The sequence below is a fragment of the Mus musculus genome, chromosome 12, assembly GCF_000001635.26.
Source record: "Mus musculus strain C57BL/6J chromosome 12, GRCm38.p6 C57BL/6J".
NCBI classification, from domain to species: domain Eukaryota; kingdom Metazoa; phylum Chordata; class Mammalia; order Rodentia; family Muridae; genus Mus; species Mus musculus.
In genome coordinates this window covers 119,599,191-119,622,618 of record NC_000078.6, presented here as the reverse complement: position 1 = coordinate 119,622,618, position 23,428 = coordinate 119,599,191, and the positions used below count along the sequence as shown (strand labels likewise).

At 38.0% G+C, this 23,428-nt stretch overlaps 1 pseudogene; it reads right to left on the bottom strand.

Annotated features, from left to right (window-relative positions):
• Gm9279 (predicted gene 9279) lies at positions 10,613–12,819 on the bottom strand (annotated as a pseudogene).

The following is a 23,428-nucleotide window of genomic DNA, read 5'->3' as shown; positions in this document are numbered from 1 at the left end:
TCTACATGTCTCTGTACTAGTACTCTGCTGGAGTGTTGTTGTTGTTGTTGTTGTTGTTTTGCTTGTGTGTGTGTGTGTCTGTCTGTGTGTTTCTGTGTGTATGTGCATGTGTGTGTGAAGTATAACTTAAGATTAAGTATGGTAATGTCTCTAGCATTACTCTTTTTGTTCAACATTCCCTTGGATTTATGGGGTCTTTGTGTTTTCATGTGAATTTTATGGTTACCTTTTATATTTCTGTGAAGAATCTGACTGTTATTGGGATTTCATGAGATCTATCAATTCCTTTTGGTTAAATGATCATTTTCACAATAATAATTCTACCAACCCATGTTCATAGAAATTCTTTCCATCTTCTACTGTCTTTCTCTATTTCTTTCTTCAGAATATTAAAGTTTGCATTCAGGGCCTTCTTGGTTAGGTTTGCTCTGAGGGGTTTTGTTTTTGAAATTATTATCAAAGAAACTATTTCTTTCTTGGGGTATTTGTCATTGGTATACAGGACAGCTACTAATTTTTATATGTTAACTTTGTTTCCTTCTACTTCAATAAAAGTGTTTATTACCATTAAGAGTTTTGAAGTCCTTAGTGTCTCTTATGTATAGAATCATATCATTTACAAAAAGAATAGTTGACTTCTTTTCCTATTTTTATCCCCTTTGTTTCTTTACCTTATATTATTGGTCTAGATAAGACTTAAAATACTTTATTGAATAGAAGTGGAGACAGTGCCAGCCCTGTAAGGAAGCCTTTGCCTGCTGATATAGGCTACTAGTATTCCTTAGCTTTTGGCCTCTTCCTTCCTTAAGACCAACAGCACAATATCTTCAATTTCTCTTTAGATTCTGATATTCCTACCTTCACATTTTGGGTGTATAGAAGGTGTGTGGTCAAGTGTGTACAACAGATTATATTTTCAATCTATCTCCAGAGTTTTAAATAACCCTAAATTAAAATCTCTTTTGCCCTGGAATGTAACATTGCTATAGGTTCCCAGATTCTGGATGGTAGCTGCCCTAGTGATGCACTTAAATCAACAAAAGACTGAATCAATGGAGCAATAGTGTTGTTTACATTGACTGACAGGTTCCAAGGACTTTTGCTAGAATATATTTCAAATTTCACTAACTCACCTGAAAAAGAACACAGGTAAAACCTAAGGTATTCACAACTGGAAAAAAAGTCACAAAATAGCTAATCCAGACTACTTCACAGATTGCAATTGTAACATTTTTTAAACACTATGTTAAGTCATTAAACGCAGTGAACAGAGTTGCCTTAAAATATCTGAAGGGTAAAATTATAAAACAGAACATTTCATATATTATACATATATAGTTTAGGTGAAATTTCTCACCTGTATTGACAATGCTCTCTTCAAGAGCCAAAGACCATCTAATAAAAACCCCAACATCATACATGAGAAGAGTTATTGGTCAACATTATCTAAGAGGCCCCAAAACTCTACAGGCATTTGCTTTTGCTATTGCCATTGGTTGTCCACCAGAAATGGAAACCCTTCAGATTCAGTGTTGTGGATAACCCTGGGACTAATTATATTTGATGTTTATTCTGTTCTTCTGTGAGTGGTTGCAAACAAGGAATGAGTCAGCACTCAGATGATTTCCTATAAACCTGCTTCCCACCTTAATTTGTAATATAAAGGAGAGCTGATTGGGCAGAAAAAAGGGAAGGTGGAGTGGAAGGTTAAGAGAGAAGGAGAAAATGGAAGAGGGAGAGGACACAGGAGGAGGAAAAAAGAAAAGTGGAGCAAAAGCACATGGCCTGGAGAAACTGCAAGTTCTAAGGGGTCTCATAGATGTGGAAGATGGTATTGTAGTGGTAGATCTGTCCAATCTAGGCATACAACATGTCATCATCTTAACTAAGTTGTGTTTTCATTGCTGGGGCATATTTGGGAGGATATTTACAGCAACAATACAGGACCAGAGGTACTTGAACTGAATTACCCGAAAGCCTCTTTCCTCGGGATTAGCTCATGGAATTAGAAGGTACCATGCAAGCTCCCAAAAGAAGAACACAATCAAAAGTCCTACCTAGCCATGTTACCTATAAACTACAAAAATAAACATGATGGCAGGAGAACTCTATAGTAATATGCCTACCTTCAGCTAACCAACAGATCTCTAATTGTATGTTAGGTTAGCTCAACAGGAGGAAAATTATGCCTAGTAATTAAAACCAAGCCAACTAACCAGGGCTAATGAAGTCATGGATCTAGGAGAACAACCTCCAAGAAGAACAACCATAACTTTACTAAAACAATATAAAACCTAGCTACATTCCAATTTATATTTACACCCACAGGTAAGTACAGGCCTTACTCTCCATCAAGGAAACTTCTCTTTGAAACAGATGGCGGCTATTATAGAAACTTATAACCAATAAAAATGCAGAGTTGTGTAGCTCAGCCCCAAAGAGCTACATTCATCTACTATATGATTTATACAATAAGGCCCAGGGAACATTGTAGAAGAAGGGGTAGAAAATTGTATAAGCCAAAGGAGCTGGTAGTTTTCTGTAAGACTACCTAAAGATACATGCATAAAATCTTACCAACATGACTGCCTAACATGAACTAAACAAAGACAATACTAATAAGCATGCCCAAATCGACATGGAAAATCCCAGGAGGCCTCAACGCTATACAAAAATCTATGAGCAAAGGAATTCTGAAAAAAAAGGAGAAATGGGTTAGGGTCTAAAAGCACACCAATTTGCTACTCAGTACCAAATTATCATCCATAAAAACACATATTCAAGTAACATCCAGACTGAACATGTTGTACCTATGTATTAGGAATATATGTGTATGTATGTGTGTGTGAATATGCATAATATGTATTCTCATGTGTGTACATAACACTAATTAATGAAAAAAGAAGGGCATATTGGAGGGTTTTAGAGAATAAAGGGAAGAGGAAAATTATGTAATTATATTAATCTCAAAAATAAAATACTTAAAAATATGAAAAAACATTTAAATTTTGATGAATTACCAAGTCGATATTCCAGAAATAAGTACACAATAATCAAAATAGAGACAGTAATTAAAATACTTGGCAGTAATCTGGACCCAAAAGAAAAGATTTATTCATTTTTTTCCTGATGATGATTGAATATATAGTAGGCAAGTATTCTACCACTGAATTCTATACCTAGCACATTATCTTTATTGTTTTTATTAATTTTTTTCATTCAATATATTCTGATAATTCTTTTCCTTCCCCCAACTCCTCTCAGAGTCTCCCCACATCCTCACCCACCCAACACCATTCTCTCTTTCTCTACCTTTCCTCTTTCTCTCTAAAAAGGAAACAGGCAAACAAACAAACAAAAACCCATGAGAAACACATATAAGCATACACACTCACATACACAAACACATACACAAAACTCACAAAAAAATACCAAATCCTAATACACAAGCAAAAGACTAAGATAAAAAGTCTCCAAACACAGAAATATGAGACAAATGTCTACTAAAACATCAAGTTAATTTTGTGTTGAATATTTACTACAGGGCATGGAACCTACCCTAAACATGGTTAATATAACCAGTGAGACTCCAGTGAAGAAAACTACAGGTTTTGTTTGTAGTGGTGGTTTTTTTTTCTTTCTTTTTTTCAAGAAGATATCAACTGTAGATAGATTCTTGATTAGGCATGAGAATTGGAGACCCCTGGGATCTCATCTGGCAACAACCTGTTCAGATTATGTGCATGCTGCCATAGTCTGTTTGAGTTCATATGTATGTCAGTCCTATTATGTCTGGAAAATATTGTTTCCTCAGAGTCATCCATCTCTTTTGGCTCTTACAATCTATCTTATTCCTCTTCTGCATAGCTCCCTGAGACCTGAGTGCTCCAAAATCTCTTACTATCTGAAAAATGTCTAGTTGTGCATCTCTGTTTTCATTTCCACCCACTGCAAGAGAAAGCTTCTTTGGTGATAGCTGACTGAGACACTGATCAATGTGTATAGCAGAATTTCATTAGGAGTCATTTAATTGCTTTTTCTTTTAGTGGAACATTATTTTGTTTTCTCCTAGGTTGATGGCCAATATAGTTTCAGGCTCTCTGCCACCCAAGCAGAGTCAGGCATGTGTTCCACCTTGTGTAGTGGCCCTTAAATCCAATCAAAGAGTCATTGGTTACTACAACAATGACTGCATCAGCATATCTAGTAGAGAGGTCTTTACTATTTTGGGCTGATGAACACCTTTCTCCTCTGGTACCATGAAGAGTACCTTCAAGTACTATGAATATTAATCAGTAGAGATGGAGCCTCTAATTAGGTGTCAGCTGGATTTCTCCTTGTTTAATGAGATATGTAAGTGTTGTCTTCAGCAATAGGGCCTTATCATCATGTTGTAAAGAGTCACCAATAACTTTGGCAATAGCCTAAGGTGTTTGGGTGTTTCCAATGGGGCTTCTTTGGTCCCTTTGGCCAACAACTCAACTAGATGTAACCCATTCCTGGCAGTGGAGGTTTTATATTTTTGAGACAGGGTCTCCTTATGTTTTCCACACTGGCCTGAAATTTCGCATTTCACCTGTGCTCTTTCTGCCTCAGACTACAAAGTAGCTGAGGAAAAGAGTAGGAAAAAAGATACAGAGGAAAACTACCAAAAATATTGTAATGAAACTGTTGGCATTGTGAGAAAATTCACCCAGAGTACTTTAATTTCCAGTATATTGGAAAATAACAATTACTAAAATTCTATTTATCCTGTAGACAAACAAAAAAATGAGATATTAGCTTAAGGATTTCAATTTAATTAAAATATGGTAAGATATGTGCATAATGACTATATTAAACAAAAACAGTGTTTCAAAGTTTTAGAAGTATTAATGGAATCTTAACAATGTGGTCATTTAAACAACACTGCGCAATAACGACAGTTGACATGCCAACATAGATGGGTGAAATCTTATGATTTCCTATGTATAGATGAAGAAAGGAGGGATTAGTCTTTTCCAAAGAGGGATTCCCTGATAGGGATTCCTACTCCTAATACATGTACATAAGAACAACACTAAGTGGACTCAGCAGTGCACATATGTGCATGTATATATGTGTATGTGTGCACACATACATACTTATAATCTGTAACAGTAGAAGAGGTCAAGAAATATAGAGAGAATGATAGAAGACATAAGATGAGCTGGATGAAGAGAATGTGAGAAGGAAATGATTTAAATACAGTACTCATATATAAATTTCATAATAATATTATTAATATTAAAAATAGAGTATATCTTATCAGAATTTAACTAATCCAAATATATGTTTATATATTAAAGTAAAACTTATATACATTGCAACATATTATTCAAATGTTAATAGAAAAGTCTCGGGGCTGGTGAGATGGCTCAGTGGGTAAGAGCACCCGACTGCTCTTCCGAAGGTCCGAAGTTCAAATCCCAGCAACCACATGGTGGCTCACAACCATCCGTAATGAGATCTGACTCCCTCTTCTGGAGTGTCTGAAGACAGCTACAGTGTACTTATGTGTAATAAATAAATAAATAAATAAATAAATAAATAAATAAATAAATAAAAAGAAAAGTCTCCCCTTCCAAAAAATACAAAGAATAAAACAAAAATCACTAAAGAAATTTTAATAAAACAAAAAAATTATTTTCCAAGATATAAATGAATAACAAAGCCATATTCATATTGGTCCTAGAATGACTGATACAGTTGGTAAAGCTACAGGATAGGAAATATCAAGACTAAAACAAGGGCACCACAAGTAAACAATAGGATGAGTGAATACTGAATACATGAAAAGTATTTTTAGCATGTTAAGGAACAAGTAAAACATTGGATCACAACAATGACTAGCATGGCATGATAACCATAAGCATAAAATGGTGGTACATGCACTTTGGTGATAACCAACAGGTTTCTAAGAACCACAGAAAAATTGGAAAACTATGCTTGGTACTGGAAACTTAGCCAACTATCTGGGGCTAGTGAAGTCATGTATTTTGAAGAACTTTCAATTCCCACGTTAATAAACTAGCATAAATTCTAACTACTTCCTTAATATGTATTCTTATAACCAGAGATAAGTATAGGTCTCATTCCCTCATCTCCACCCCCACAGATAGAAACTCCTACAGAAAATTAAACCTGATCATCACATTTCTTACATGGTACAAATATGCCAGTTCAAAAGTGAAAGTTAATATGTTTTATGATTTAGAGATGATTTCTATTCTTAAAAAAAAAGACATTCAATAGGTGAAAACAAAAAGTAGAAGATGAAACTGAGGAGATTCTTCAAAACAGAAGTAATCCATAGTGCCCAGGGCAGTCTACTAGATGCCATGTGAGACTTTTCTGGCTAATAATAAACCTACTCTCAAAAGCGTCTTAATGTGCCTCATAAATTAAATGGTCTTTTGACTGATATTTCTATTTTGAAACCTAATTTTGAAATAGTTGTAGCCTCTGATTGGAGATCCTGTTCAGTTACATGGGATGAAACTTCTTGAGTCTGCTGGGCCTCTCCTGCGATAGGTTCCAACCTTCTGCTCCCCCAGCTGACACTCATACACACATAAGTTATCAGCTATCTCTTTTTCACTTTTCCTTTATGACTGTATAACATGAATATTTTACCATATTTTCAGAAAGAAATGTATTCAAAATAAACAATGCCAGGTTTCCTATTCTTTATCCATTTAAGTGCCTTCTTGCAGTGACATCTACTTTAGATATGCATCACAACAAAAACCAGAGATGGTAATTTCCTCTCAGAAACAAGACCTTTTTTCATTCTCCTGAAAAATGACCCTTTCTTTTTGCATATTTGGTCCTGTGTATCTATTGCTATCACTGATTTATTACTTTAAAATAATTATATTCATAATTATACACATTAATTGTGTCCATTTGTTAGATTTACACAGTAAGTAGGAATTAGCAAATAATGTCTGTAAGTAGAGCCTCAGTTTGTCACAATCAGAAACATGCACTTCCTTCCAATTCTGTTCTGGCTTTTATCCACGATAGCACTGAAGATTAAGATTTAATTAATGTATTAAAAGGTCACTTTATCTTCAAGGATATCAGCCCAGATACAAGAGACATAGAATAATTTGCTGGGGTTGTTTTGATTATCTGAGACAGGACTAAAGTCATGATTGAAGGGCTGTGTAAATAAGTGGGTTCGAGTGGGTATTGAGAGTACCTCACGTTGTGTTTCTCTCTGAGATGCACATGCAGTTTTTATTGAATATGTGGAGGTAATATAGATCAGCCTCTTCCTTCTATGTTTCATCACCTTGACCATGAGAGAGAGCATAATAGATGTCTCATTGAAAGACACATGTTGATCTGCTGTGTGACAGCATGCACTTAAACTTGAGTGGTAACCCTGTTCTCTAAGAGTCATTATGAACTTATAAGCTCTTATTAAAGAGAAAACTTTGAAACCAAAATCCTTCTTATGGAGCCAGGAAGGTGAAAACTTCACAGTTGCTGTATATTCCAATTCTGTTTATATGAGCACAGTAAAAAGTATCTTGGGTAAATGTCATTGCAAATAAAATGTATACTTGCTTCCTCTATACCCACATTGAGCTCTAAGGTGTAAATACAGTTCTGAGCCTTAAACTACAGCACTTGTAACATGCAAAAAACAAAACTGTTTCCAAGATTTTCATAACAGCCTGGATCCTTGAGGATAAAAAGTTCTTTACATATCCTTGTGCAGGCAGGCCAGGAGAAAGATGAGCATCTTTGTTTAAAATCTGCTGGATCTCGGAACAGAATTTTAGAAAGAAGAATAAGATTGATTTGTCCTGGGTGGGCTAAAATTAGAATAGAAATGTGACTCAAGGTTGGACTACCATTGATAAGCCTGAGAGAAGTCCAATTGCAATAATGAAAAGCAGCTTTTGCCAGCTGACTACTGCACACACAGAATAGAGCTAATCATTGTGCTTCCCACAGTGAGAGCTGGGCTCAGAGGGTATAACTGGCGAGACCATTCTGGTAATTTTTCTTCCTGTAGAGGTAAGGTCCAGAAGCATCCTGCAAGGTCTCTGTATTATGAGGCTGGTCACACAATGCTAATTAGAAAGAAGCTGGGTTCTTATACGTACAGAACTTATTTTAGATGAGGTTTATGACCGTGTTACACTTGAAAGTTTACAAATTAAGGGGCTGGAGAGATGGCTTAGTGGCTAATATCATTTGCTGTCTTCCAGAGCACCCATGTTGAGCTGCTAACACCACCTGTAACTCCAGTTTCAGGAGATTCAAAACAGTCTTCTGACGTCTGTGGGGACACACATATATGTGACATGGACACATATACATATATATGAAAACAATTAAGTTTGAAAATTGGTTTTACATGTGCCATTTCACTTAATGTAATGTGTAAACATATCTATGTGATGTTCTACAAATGAAAATATGCACACAAAGATACTAATTATGTGTTCAATATATACAATCAATGAACATTATCTTAGTTTCCTTCTGCTTCTGTGATACACACCATGGCCAAACGTAACTTAGGGATACAAGGGTTTATAAGACTTACAAGTCCTGATAATACTCCATTTCTGAGGGAATCCAAGGCAGGAACTCATGAAGGGTAGGAACCTGGAGACAAAAATGAAAGCAGAGGCCATGGAGAAATAGGCTTACTGGCTTGCTTGCTCAGATTGCTACTATATACAGACCAGGCACACCTCTGCATAGGGCTGGCCTGAGCTATCCCATGTTAATCACTGATCAAGAAAATGTGTCATGGACTTGCCTACAGACCAATCTGATGGAGACATTTTTTTTTGCAGTTGAGGTTTGTACTGGCTAGTTTTGTGTCAACTTGACACAGGCTGGAGTTAACACAAAGAAAGGAGCTTCAGTTGGGGAAGTGCCTCCATGAGATCCAGCTGTAGGGCATTTTCTCAAGTAGTGATCAAGGAGGAAGGGACCCTTGTGGGTGGTGCCATCCCTGGGCTGGTAGTCTTCGGTTCTATAAGAGAGCAGGATGAGCAAGCCAGGGGAAGCAAGCCAGTAAAGAACACCCCTCCATGACTTCTGCATCAGCTCCTGCTTTCTGACTTGCTTGAGTTCCAGTCCTGACTTCATTTGGTGATGAACAGCTGTATGGAAGTGTAAGCTAAAAAAAAAACCCTTTCCTCCACAACTTGTTTCTTGGTCATGATATTTTGTCCAGGAATAGAAACCATGACTAAAACAAGGTTCCTTCTTAATATATGACTCTAACTTATGCTGAGTTGACCAAAACAAGAAATCTAACTAGCACAAGGATGAAGACAACTAGAATAGTTGTAATAATCAACATTTTCAACTTATATCTCTTTTTTTTCAGTAACAAAGGATGAATTATGGAATTCCATGGTTGATTTGCTTTTTGATCAATATAGGTAACTTAGAGCAGAAAATATAGCAAACTGTTAATGTAGAACAAAGTTATGTTTGGTATTAAGACAAACTGAGTGTCATTATTAAATACATTTGTAGAAAAAAATGTAATTCTTCCTTTTGGCAACTGATGTTTAAATGAAAGAATTTAGAAAAGTTCAGAGCTACTGTTCAAACTATGCCACACAATAGATCATCCTGGAAGGTACATTCTGGAAAATATTTTATCAGTTGCTTTAATCATAAGAATAGTTTTATCTGAAGTGTTTATTTTACTTACTTCCTGATTCTTAATATTCTTTAATTATGTAATACATTTTGTGTATTGACTTGTATGTCTTCTTGTATGTGTGTATGTTCATGTGTGTGCTGATATACTTGTGTATACAGAAGAGTGTGTGTGATCTCCAGATGACAATTTTAGGTGTTGTTCCCCAGTCACTGTCTTCCTTTGCATTGAGACAGCATCTCTGACTGGCTCGGCACTCACCAAATAGGCTAGATTGAGCAGCCAGAGTGTCCTACAATGTGTTAGTCATCACCTCCCCAGCATTAGAATTATAAGCATGACATGTTGTGACTTACACCTTTGCTGTGGGATATGGGAGTCAAATTCATGTCCTCATGCTTAGTTGGAAAGAACTTGGCCAGAAGACATACTGTCCATGATTTACTTTTTTAAAGGGGTGGTAATGAGTATATTAAATTTCATATGTATGCACAAGAGGGAGGCCATCTTTGCACCAGGATCTAAGAGTTCCAACCCAGAGACAATGTCAACGACTTTCCAAGTCTATTCAAAACAACAGAGGCTGGCTGCTGCCCTTTCTCATAGAATTCCCCCTTTTCGCTGGTGAGGGCTTGGTGGAACTGTGGGGAGAAACAGTTGGGGCTAAGGGTCCTTTGGAAACAGCATCTTCTTGCAGGGAAGCAACTCTCTTGGCAGGCTGCTCTGATAATTCCCTTTCTTTTCTCTTTTCTTTTCTTTTCTTTTCTTTTCTTTTCTTTTCTTTTCTTTTCTTTTCTTTTCTTTTCTTTTCTCTTCTCTTCTCTTCTCTTCTCTTCTCTTCTCTTCTCTTCTTTTCTTTCTCTCTCTCTCTCTCTCTCTCTCTCTTTCTTTCTTTCTTTCTTTCTTTCTTTCTTTCTTTCTTTCTTTCTTTCTTTCTTTCTTTTTCTTTCTCTCTCTCTTTCTTTCTTTTGCTTTCCCAAGGGGCTGAGCACAGTCCTTAAGCCTTGGGGCAGCACAGCGGGTGTTCCTGAGTCCTCACTCTTGAAAGAGGCGCTCTGTTTTGGGAAAGCAGCTTCCTTGGAGAGCTTCCATTTAGGTTGTTGTTGCTTCAGCTTCCCAGCCCTCTTTATTTCCAGCTTTTCCATCAGACTGACTGCTTTCCTGGGACCTGGCAGACACTTGGACGTTTGGGACAGAAGGTTCACTGAACAAGCCTAGCCCTTTAGAGATGCCTTCTGAAGTGCTTCACCTTCTGAAGTGCTTCTTGAAATGTTTCTGTCTCGACAGACAACTGCTGCTTTGCTTTTTGCTTTTGCCGCGGGCTTTCTTGGTGGGCTGACAGTACTGTTCTCAGACTTTAGGGTGACCTGATCCTTCAGGTCAGGTTATGTAGGGGTAGCTGCTGCCAAGTTTCCTGCATGCGGTTAGGGAATAGAATAGGAAATTTTCTTGAACTTGGCGATAAAGAAACCGTCCACATTGTGAGTGTGAGGGTAGAAGCAAACACAGAATGGGGTGAAAGCACTTTTCTTGGAAGCGGGTAAAACCTTCCTGGCTGAAGTCCAGGCCAGTGGGCACCAGTTGCACATTCCTCTTCTTCAAGGCATAGTCTACCACCCACTCGTTCCCCACTCGTTCTCTTCCACCGTAATAGAATAGGTGCAGTAGACCAGATAGCCTCCGGTCTTGGAGGCAGCATTGACTGAGTCAATAGCACTGAGCGGAAGTTCCTTCTGAAGGTGGGCACAGCGCTGGATATCCTTCTCATCCTTGTTCGTCTTCACACGTCTTCTTTGGAGATGACTCCTGTGCTACTACAAGGAGCATCCAGTAGCACTTGATCAAAGCCCCCCTCCCCGCTGCGCCACCACCTTGGGGATCTGGCGCCCATCATAGTGGCTGATGATGGTGTTGGTGACTCCTAACCGGTGCAGGTTGCCCACAACACTCTTGAGCTTCTCTGCATTGGCATCATTGGCAAGGATCACACCTATGTTCTTCATCAGCTAAGCTATGTAGCTGGTCTTTCCTCCAGGAGCACAGCACACGTCTAAGATCCACTCATCCTCCTGAGATGCCAGGATCATGACAAGTAGCAAACTCAAAGCTCCCTGCAGCATATAGTGTCCAGCAAGGTACTCGGGAGTAGTGCCAATATGCCGCAAGTCCAAACTTTGACCACTTTCCTAATAGATCCAGATTAACCCCATGATTGATCAGAGCTTGAGCAAGGTCTTGGCGACAGGTTTTCAAGGTGTTGGTCGGTGAGGGTACCTCGTTAGCGTCTAAGAACTCTACCAACTCAGACAGAGGGAACAGCTCCATGAGCTTACTTAACAGGAAGTCTCCATAAGAATAGTAAATGGATACTCAGTTGGAGACTGGCCTCCTCATTGAGCCCCCAAACCCCGAAGTACTCCTACTATATCCTGGATCTGCTTGTGATCCAGGTCTGGAGCCTGGGCATCCTGGTCCATCTCCCCAGCAGGGGTACCACAAAGGCTTCCCTATTTTCTACATTAATCTTCAAATTCCCCTCTGCTTTGCCATCCCTTCTGTGATGGGACTCAGAGGAAACACCATCACCTTCATCTTAATCAGTGTCCTCTTCACTCCACTGTCCCCCACCGTTGGTGTCTCAGGCCTTCTTCTTCAGAGCAGCTCTTTCAATAGGCACAACTTTTCCTCCTCATGCTCCGAGTTAAAGTCAGCTCCATCTGTCTTCACTACTGTCCTCAGAGCCCCAAAGATACCCCTGGGTCACCACACCATCTTCTTCAGTCTTCCTCCTCATCTCCATCAGTGTTTTCAATTGGTGCTGAGTGCGTCTCACCTCGAGCCTGAACTGCTCCTTTGGATAATTCTCCAGGCAATATTTTAATCCCAGGAGATTTAGTTGGCTTAGGGACTTCAACAGACCATGCCCTCCTCTTGGCTGCCCTCTTGACAGCCTCTTAAAATTCTTATTGCCAGCTACAGGCAAAAATCTGACCAGTTCGGTCTCTGCACCCTTCAGACTGTCTCATGCTTCTCCTTCTTCGTAGGATCCAACTTGTGCCCTATGATAACTGAAGGGTCAGCTTGCCTAGACCTGGTTATGGCAAATCCAGCACATCCAGCCAAGGCCTGCTCCACGTGCACTTGGGGGAAGAGCCCCACGTTTTAAATTATGGAACTGGGAATACTTTGAAAAAGAGAAAATTATGAGAGCATGTGAGATAAAAGATTTGTTGTGAAAGCATAAAAAATGATCTTAGTCAACACCAACTCCTATATTGTCACTGAGAAGCCAGCCAGCAGGCAGGAAGCCATCATTCTGCACAGGAAGATACTAAAATGAATCATAGGTGGGTTTTCAGTGAATACTTACAGAGTGAATGAGTGTTTATAACACAGAGGCATCTGGTTCATGAATAAACATTTAGATTAAATGCTATAATAACTGTAAGTTTTCAGGACACATTGGTTGAATGTATCCTTATTCTATACCTTCAGGCAATGAAGGATTTTACTCTTTCATTTTTAAATTTGTATCTTCCTCTTCTGACATTTAATATACATATTTTATGGAGTAGTGCCCCTCTCTACTCTATTTTTAAGCATGGAATATTTTGCTGGACAGCTTTAGTCAAATTCAGATTTAATTATTGCATTAATCTATCAAGCTATTATAAACAAGGATGCTGAGACTCAAATAAAAAAGTTCAGTATAACATGCTGTAACCAGATCTTCCATTTCTTACTGGAATTAAATTATGTGAAGATAAACCAGCATTTTAATATATCTTTTCTATCATTAGTTTATAACTTCTACATCAATTTGAACATTGGAATCACTTAACATACCATTCATTTCACATTAGAGCTTCTGATCCAGTTTATATAGAATGGAATGTCAGAGTTGCTGGGCATGTTCCTATATAAATAAATGAAAGATATGTTCCCCATAGCTTCTGAACATTGGTTACACTGAACTGTTTAAGTAAATTCTAGATATCAAGAGTTACTTTGTAAGACAGATGACAAGGATGGAAGCAAATTGGAGCTACCCACAGTATCTAAGATTAAGAACTAAGTATCTCCATATAGATGTGACAAGTAAGCTAGAATTTCCAGGCATTCTGTCAGTAGGCAAATTTGAAGAGTTTTGCAGGCTCCAAGACATAGGAGCTGACCAAATCCCTGGAACCTGGCTGGAGAAGTTTGGTGCCTATGAGACAACACTGGGAAAGTTCACAGAAAAAAAAGTGCATACCCAGCTATTCAAGATGAGGACTTGCTGGCCAGGGTCCTCACATGCAGGACAAGACTCTGCTTCTCAGATCTAAATTAAGATTGTCTATTTAAACTTCTCTAATATACACACAGCACCAAAGACAGGGGACAGGGGAGCTAAGGTTATGACTTCTGTACTCTCTGGCTCTCACTTCTAATTCTATTAATTTCCCCCAACATGTTTTAGATTTGTTACTGTGAGTCCTGAAGTGACCCTCAGCACTTTATTTTGTTGTTTAAAAAATAAAAGAAAGAAAAACAATGGAAATAAAAACATACAGAAATATTTATCCCCAAAATGTGTGAATAGCCCACTTTGCTGAAATTTGAAAATTCAAGTTTTAGTTTAAATTTACTCAGTAATAATAAGTTGACAATAATCATTAAATCAGTTGCTTCTTGATATGGCCTAAGCTGTTTTGTTGTTGTTGTTGTTGTTGTTGTTGTTGTTTTTGTTTTTGTTTTTTGTTTTTGCTCCTGTTCCCAGTACAGTGCTTGCATATTCCTTCCCCTAGAGCTCATTTTCTAGCTTTATTTGAAGGCAAGGAAAATAAAATATAAAACCCTCTTTTCACGGTTTCACATTTCATGCCCTGTAACTTATCTGAGTATTCCTAAACAAAAAAGATTGCCACGCGTACCACTACTAGTATTAATATTTATCTTCACTGTGTTCACTGAAGCCCCATCATGGGAAATCTTTATTTCATTGAAAGATGTCATCTGAGGTGCATAACTAAAACTATCTGCCCAAGTAGGTATCATTTTGTATTGTTTCTCAGAATTGTCAGGTAACTGGCTTGATTTCTATGATTTGGCCTCTATGAATAAAATCGAGTGATTGGAGGACTATGGTTCCATCTTCTAAATTCCAGGTGTACTAGAGAACATGTGGATTAAAACAAATTTATTGAATTCTTATTTTGTGATTTATAGGTCCAAAGGATCTAATGGCAACAAAATAATTAATTAAATACACATTTAGAAGTTCTAGTTGGTGAGAACTATCTGGTAAAGAGGACAATACAACATTGCTGTTGCTTGCATGAAATAAATAGAGTTCCTCCCTTAAATATTTTTCTGGTTTGGAACGTGCTATCATTTAATTTTCAGTTTGGCCTTCCCTCTAACTTACACCTAGAGGTACCTGATTCAGTCTTGTATGCTAAGGCCTCTCTAGCTACCCCAGTCTTGCTCCTTGATCCCTCCCTGACACTAGCTTCAAACAGGTGTGGGCAAGGTAGGGCTCTGTGCCCTCCCCTTTAGTCTCCAGTCTGAATCCTTGTTTTCACTTGCAAACTCATAGTCCATCATTGGAACCCACTAGCTCTGCCTTCAAAGTGAATCCAACATTCCCTCCCATTTTACTATCTCTGAAACTACATCTGCAGCTGTCTCTCTGCTCTGGCCTCTGCAACAGTTGTGTGTGTGTGTGTGTGTGTGTGTGTGTGTGTGTGTGTGTATGTGTGTGTGTGTGTTCTGCTCTCTATAAAATGGCTGTGCACTTGAGAGAAGTGTTTTACAATGTAAGTTAGCTCAAGACACTTTTCTCTTTCAGAATCTTCTAATAACTTCTTGTCAGGTTTTTAAAATTATAGAACTGTGTCCTCTTATCTGCTGCCCTAGGTAATCTGGGCCATAGGTCTCTCTTTGGCTGTATCTCTTCAGACTCTTTTTTGGCTGTGGATTCTCTGGGGTTCCTTTATACTTGACCTTAGTTAAAAGCCAAGAAACCAGTACTATTGTGCAGTGCTCCCATCTAAGACACTATGTGTGTTTTCAACTCTTGTCCTAACCCTGAGTTACCATATGAGCCCTTGCTTTTGTTCTTTTGAGTTCTTTTTCTTATTTCTCCTTTTGCCTTTTGTCTTCCCTTCCTTCTTTTCTCTCCTTTTCTTTATACATGTAATTGATCCCTTTATTTCTTTATTACATGTAATATTTATTTCTTCCTCTAAGTTGCATCCTTCTAGAAGATATGGACTTTGTGTTTTTTCTTACGTTATAAACTTGTAAATATGTCTGTCACATATTAAATATTATGTAAAATTTTGTTAAATGAATACATGGGCAAATTTAATCTGTTCCTCTGTCTAAAAAGTAGAGGCTAATGAAAGTACAGATGACCAATTTCTAAAATAACAGTTCTTCCCTAACACCGTTTGTAACCACAATAAGCAATTTCCATTGCTTGTCTGGTCTAATGCTTAAATTGAGCAAAGGTCTTTGTGGCATGTCACTCATCTCTCATAATCATCTTCTCAATGTGTTCTTAGCTTCTATAGAGGGTCAGAAATGTTAAAGAACTCAATGTTCCATTACCATACCACTTTTAAATGATGGAAATAAGTCTTAAATTCCAAAATAAACTCCAAAGCATATGACTTCAATAACTTAATTAGGCAAAATAGTATAGCAGTTTCTTTTCTTTTTTAAAAATCTGGACTATTGGAATCCATAATTATGTTCAAGGTGCTAACAGTTTCATCATCCTGTTAAAGAATCTTCGGGAGTAACACAATGAAAATTATGTAAGTGCATGAAATAATAGATCAGGAATCAGAATAAGTGGATTCTTTTCTTATGTAGGCTGCACCCTAGTTTTGTAAACTGGAATTCAGCCTTTTTCCAAAAAATTAAAAAATAAAAAAGGACAGGAATTAAAATAAAATCAGAGGTTTGAAACTGGATTGTTCTTTAGCAAAAATCGCATTAGCAACATGTTTTCTTAATTTCTTCTTGTCCTTTATTAAATTTTCAATTAGTTTTCTAACTGACAGATGGAACTATGCTGATTAAATGCACCATAGTATTTTGAAGAGACTAAATAAATCTAAGTACATATTATTTATCCAGTGAAATTGGTTTATAAAAATACTTTACTTCTATTTTTACCACTTTGCAAGAATAGTGTATGATGCTAGGTATAGTCACTATGTGGCAAAATATATTTCCAGATATTTCTCATGCTTAACTGAGAAACCTCCATCTAAGCGTTCATGAATTTAGCAAGTGGTGGGCTTGCATCTTTACCAACGAGTTTCTAGCATCTTCCACTTAACTATGTAATATTTTCTACCCTAGGCCTTGGGGTATTAGACTTTGTTACTTCTGAGCTAGATTCTAGTATGTTCTAAACCTTCTATTAGGTCTGACAGCATACTTGACTATGCTATGAGTATCCTATTGTCAGAAGGTCCAAGAAGAGATAACAGTGGAATAAATGGATTGCTCAATTTCAAATTGCCTTATAAGCAGCACTAATGCATTTTCATATTTTGAAAGGCTGTAAAAAGGCAAAATAGTATTAACTATGTAGCTATAAAAAATCTAAATGAGGCCTGGCAGTGGTGGCACATGCCTTTAGTCCCATCACTTAGAAGGTAAAGGCAGGCATACCGCTATAGACAAGGCCAGCCTGGTCTATAGAACTCTAAAGAGAATTCCACCACAGTCAAACTATACAGAGAAATCTTGCAGTGGAAACTTTTGGTTTCTTTGGAAAGTCAGTTATATCAAATGATGTTTTGCTGGGACACACAGGTGAAAGGATGTTTTGCTATAGCAGACATGTGAAAGGATACATAATGCTTTGAAGGAATATAAATATGACCCCACAGACAGTGGAAGCTTTAGTATTGGTTCACTTTGCTCTGCCTTCACTATTCTTCACTGATGGCATGCATGTATTGATTGACCTTACATTGCTTTGCTGAGCTTTGCTGGCTGTGACTTGAGAGAGAGAAACTTGCCAAAGCACTTTTGATGAGTTTCCTGTGGCTTCTTGCACTTCAGCAGACTTGGGCCAAATAGTAGAGTCTTGCTGCTTCTGGATGGAATTATCATTGCTGATTCATGAGTGGTGATTGCTGAATGGGTTGACTATCACTGCTAATTCATGTTGGTGTTTTGCTAGAGGACTGGACTGATAATATCCAGACAACAAAGATTGGACTTACTTTCAAAGAACTATTTTTAAACAGATTCATTTCCCCCATGTCCTCATAACTTTTCTTTTCCACTACCTTTGAAGGGTGGTGGGCTAAAGCAGAGGTTGAACCCTTATTAAAGTAGGTAGAGAAAAATTCAGAACTACAAAACCCTATCTCAAAAACAAACAAGTGAACAAACAACAGCAGCAACACAAAAAACTAAATATTTCCAAAACATCTCTTCTGTTTTGACTTGACTTATATGTGAAAGACAAGACGACCAGTTTCTTTCATTGATGTCTTCAAACTCTTACTAAAGAATTATGTTTAAAATAAGAATGTTTTATAAAAGCAGACAAGAGAATGTATCTAGTACTACAACATACAGATGTAAAGTGAAAAATCTAGTCATCCAATAATTTCTTTGCAGAATGCCAAATATCTGGAGGCTTGAAAAGACGTGGCAATTACAAAAATATTTTATTCTTTTATCTGCATGCTTGTTTTACTGCAGTCATTTCCTAATTTGGCATAGTGTCAACCCTTAAGAAAGGGTTGAGAGGGCTGGGGAATGGTGGAAAAAAGTTTGTTTTTATTTTTGATTTTTCTACAAAGTACTACATAAGATATTATTGTTTGAATTTTTAAAAAGAGCATTGGTTTGCCCAAAGGCATTTATGTAGTATATAATTCATATCACACACTCTTGAGTAATGAAGCTTTCAGTTTTGCCTTCTGTATTTTTATAGTGATAAATGCAGTCCAAAGAACAGAAGAGCTAGAGTTGCAACATGGGACTCATGCTCTTGAGCTGGCATCACACTGCTATTAATCTAGTTTTGGTGGTGGATGCAGACTATATACATTAAAGATATAGGAAGAAGAAATAAATGTCAGATTATTTTACAATCTTCAGGATTGGTAAAGTTTCGTAACACTTTTCTAAAGTGGCAGATATCTAGAAGACCAAAAATAATCTAGTCTTCCGGCCTAGTGCAAACATCTATAGGTGTATTTTTAAATTTTTATTGGTTATTTTATTTAATTATATTTCAAATGTTATCCCTCTTTCTAGTTTTTCCTCCAAAAACCCTCTATCCTACCCCCAACCTCTTCTATGAGCATGCTCACCCACTCACTCACTCTGGCCTCTTTTGCACTAGTATTCTCCTCACTGGGCCATCAAGTCTTCACAAGACCAAGGGCCTCCCCTCCCATTAATGCTGGATAAGGCCATCCTCTGCTACATATGCAGCTGGAGACATGGGTCCCTCCATGTGTATTCTTTGGTTGGAGGTTTAGTTCCTGGGAGCTCTCAGAGGGCTGGTTGGTTGATATTGTTGTTCTTCCTTCCTATGGGGTTTAAAATCCCCTCAGCTCCTTCAGTCCTTCCTCTAACTCCTCTATTATGGTCCCCATGCTCAGTCCGATGGTTGGCTGCAAGCATCCACATCTGTATCAGTAAGGCTCTGGCAGAGCCTCTCAGGAGACATCCATATCAGGCTCCTGTCAGCAAGCAATAGTGACTGGGTTTGGTGGCTGCATATGGGATGAATCCTCAGGTGGGGAAGTCTCTGGATGGCTTTTCCTTCAGTCTCTGTTCTACTCTTTGTCTCTGTATTTCCTTTAGACGGAAGCAATTCTTGGTTAAAATTTGGAGAAGAATGGTTGGCCCCATCCATCAACAGGAGGTCATGCCTAACCTTTGGATATGGTCTCTACAGGTTCTCTGTCCCCATTGTTAGGTATTTCAGCTAATGCCATCTCCTTTGGTTCCTGTGAGCCTCTTGCTTTCCTGGCATCTGGAACTTTTTGGTTGCTAACCCCAGTTCCTCATCCCCCATTGCTACATAACTGTTCAATTTCCTGACCTTCTGTACATCTCCCAGGTCACCTCCCACACCTGATCCTGCCTTCCTTTTCTCCTACCCCTTCTCTCTTCCTCCCAAGTCACTCCTAGTCTCTACATCCAGTGATTATTTTGTTCCCCCTTCTAAGTAGGACTGAAACATCCACACTTTGGTCTTCCTTCTTGAACTTTATATGATCCGTGAATTGTATCATGGGTTTTCTGATCTTTTCCCTAATATCCACTTATGAGTATATACCATGTGTGTTCTTTTGTTACTGGGTTACCTCACTCAGGATGATATTTTTACTTCCATTCATCTACCTGGGAATTACATGAATTCATTATTTATAATAGTTGAGTAGTACTCCATTGTGTAAATGTATCACATTTTCTGTATCCATTACTCTGTTGAGGGACACCTGGGTTGTTTCCATTTTCTGGCTATTATAAATAAGGCTGCTATGAACATAGTGGAGCATGTGTCCTTGTTACATGTTGGAACATCTTCTGGATATGTACCCAGGAGTGGTATAGCTGGGTCCTCAGATAATACTATGTCCAATTTTGTGAGGAACCGCCAGACTGATTTCCAAAATGGTTGTATCAGCTTTCAATCCCACCAGCAATGGAACAGTGTTCCTCTTTCTCTACAACCTCCCCAGCATCTGCTGTCACCTGAGATTTTGATCTTAGCCATTCTGACTCGTATGAGGTAGAATCTCAGGGTTGTTTTGATTTGCATTTGATGACTAAGGATGTTGAACATTTCTTTAGGTGCTTCTCAGCCATTCGAGATTCCTCAGTTGAGAATTCTTTGCTTAGCTCTGTACCCCATTTTAAAAATAAGGTTATTTGGTTCTCTGGAGTCTATCTTCTTGATTTCTTTATATATATTGGACATTAGTTTTCTATCGAATGTAGGATTAGTAAAGATCTTTCCCCAATCTGTAGGTTTCCATTTTGTCCTGATGACAGTGTTCTTTTTATCTAACATTTTGTAAGATAAAAATTGCAGTCAAATTTGAATTCCAGGTTAGATTCATGATTAACCTGGTAACTGTTGTTTCCAGGGTCCAAAGCACATCATGGTTGTTATTCTAGCACAATTTTGGCAGATGTCAGTTAGTAGAAGGACATAGAGTTATTTAAGGACAGCCCAAAGTTAGAGAGGTGAAATTTCTGTCTTAAATCTCCATTTTTCATGGTTCAGTGAAGGCCTCTAGTGGGATGTGGGGTTAAAAATGAGACATAAGCAAACTATGTCTGCATTAGGCAGTATCTTCACCATCTGAAGTGATCCTTTCCCTCTTCTCTGGCAAAAACTATGCAATGGACTTTGATCTCTTGTAGGTAGTCAAGCAAGACTCAATGAAAAACACATTCAGCAAGAAGGACAAACAAAGATGACCAAGGGACTGGTTCAAATGAATTCTTGTTCCCAGGAATCTGATCCAGCAAGGTTTGCCCATACTTAGAACACATTTCTTGATATTCAATGCCAGGTAAAACACTTAATGAAATTTTCCCTTTTAGCAAAAATAAGAAAATCTTTTTAGAAGAATGAAACTCACAATAACACACAGAAAATTTACCCAAGAATTTTGTACTTCAGTTTTGTGGAAATTAAGCAAGTTTCATAAGACCAGTCTTTATTATCACATTAATTAAAAAATACAAACTGCACAAATGATATATTAGAAAAAAAGAAAACAAGCTAAAATATTATAAATACCTTGAAAGGCCTTCTGTTATTTCAGATCTTTAATAGTCAAAAATAATGTATTGAAAAATTGTTTTCAACTTTTATTCAGTTTTACTTGAGACATGCAAAACCTATTAGCCATCCACTGTGCTAAATCATTTCTTAGTTAAAAAAAAATCCTCTTATTTTATTTTTTATATTTTATTAGGTATTTTCCTCATTTACTTTTCCAATGCTATCCCAAAAATCCCCCATACCCTCCCCCCACCCCACTCCCCTACCCACCCACTCCCACTTTTTGGCCCTGGCATTTCCCTGTACTGGGGCATATAAAGTTTGCAAGCCCAATGGGCCTCTCTTTCCAGTGATGGCTGCCTAGGCCATCTTTTGATACATATGCAGCTAGAGTCAAGAGCTCCGGGGTACTGGTTAGTTCATAATGTTGTTCCACCTATAAGGTTGCAGTTCCCTTTAGCTCCTTGGGTACTTTCTCTAGCTCCTCCATTGGGGGCCCTGTGATCCATCCAATAGATGACTGTATCATCCACTTCTGTGTTTGCTAGGCCCCGGCATAGACTCACAAAGAGAGAGCTCTATCTGGGTCCTTTTAGCAAAATCTTGCTAGTGTATGCAATGGTGTCAGCGTTTGGAAGCTGATTATGGGATGGATCCCCAGATATGGCAGTCTCTAGATGGTCCATCCTTTTGTCACAACTCCAAACTTTGTCTCTGTAACTCCTTCCATGGGTGTTTTGTTCCCAATTCTAAGAAGGGGCAAGTGTCCACACTTTGGTCTTTGTTTTTCTTGAGTTTCATGCTTTTAGCAAATAGTATCTTAAGTTTCTGGGCTAATATCCACTAATCAGTGAATACATATTGAGTGAGTTCCTTTGTTATTGGGTTACCTCACTCAGGATGATGCCCTCCAGGTCCATCCATTTGCCTAGGAATTTCATAAATTCATTCTTTTTAATAGCTGAGTAGTACTCCATTGTGTAAATGTACCACATTTTCTGTATCCATTCCTCTGTTGAGGGGCATCTGGGTTCTTTCCAGCTTCTGGCTATTATAAATAAGGCTGCTATGAACATATTGGAGCATGTGTCCTTCTTACCGATTTGGGACATTTTCTGGATATATGCCCAGGAGAGGTATTGTGGGATCCTCCAGAAGTACCATGTCCAATTTTCAGAGAAACCACCAAACTGATTTCCAGAGTGGTTGTACAAGCTTGCAATCCCACCAACAATGGAGGAGTGTTCCTCTTTCTCCACATCCTCACCAGCATCTGCTGTCAACTGAATTTTTGATCTTAGCCATTCTGACTGGTATGAGGTAGAATCTCAGGGTTGTTTTGATTTGCATTTCCCTGATGATTAAGGATGTTGAACATTTTTTTCAGGTGTTTCTATGCCATTCGGTATTCCTCAGGTGAGAATTCTTTGTTCAGCTCTGAGCCCCATTTTTTTTAATGGGGTTATTTGATTTTCTGGAGTCCACATTTTTGAGTTCTCTCTATATATTGGATATTAGTCCCCTATCTGATTTAGGATAGGTAAAGATCCTTTCCCAATATGTTGGTGGTCTTTTTGTCTTGTTGACAGTGTCTTTTGCCTTGCAGAAGCTTTGCAACTATATGAGGTCCCATTTTCGATTCTCAATCTTACAGCACAAGCCATTGATGTTCCATTCAGGAACATTTCCCCTGTACCCATATCTTCGAGGCTTTTCCCTACTTTCTCCTCTATAAGTTTCAGTGTCTGTGGTTTTATGTGAAGTTCCTTAATCCACTTAGATTTGACCTTAGTACAAGGAGATAGGAATGGATCAATTAGCATTCTTCTACATGATAACCACAAGTTGTGCCAGCACCAATTGTTGAAAATGCTGTCTTTTTTTCCACTGGACGGTTTTAGCTGCCTTGTCAAAGATCAAGTGATCATAGGTGTGTGGGTTCATCTCTGGGTCTTCAATTCTGTTCCATTGGTCTACTTGTCTGT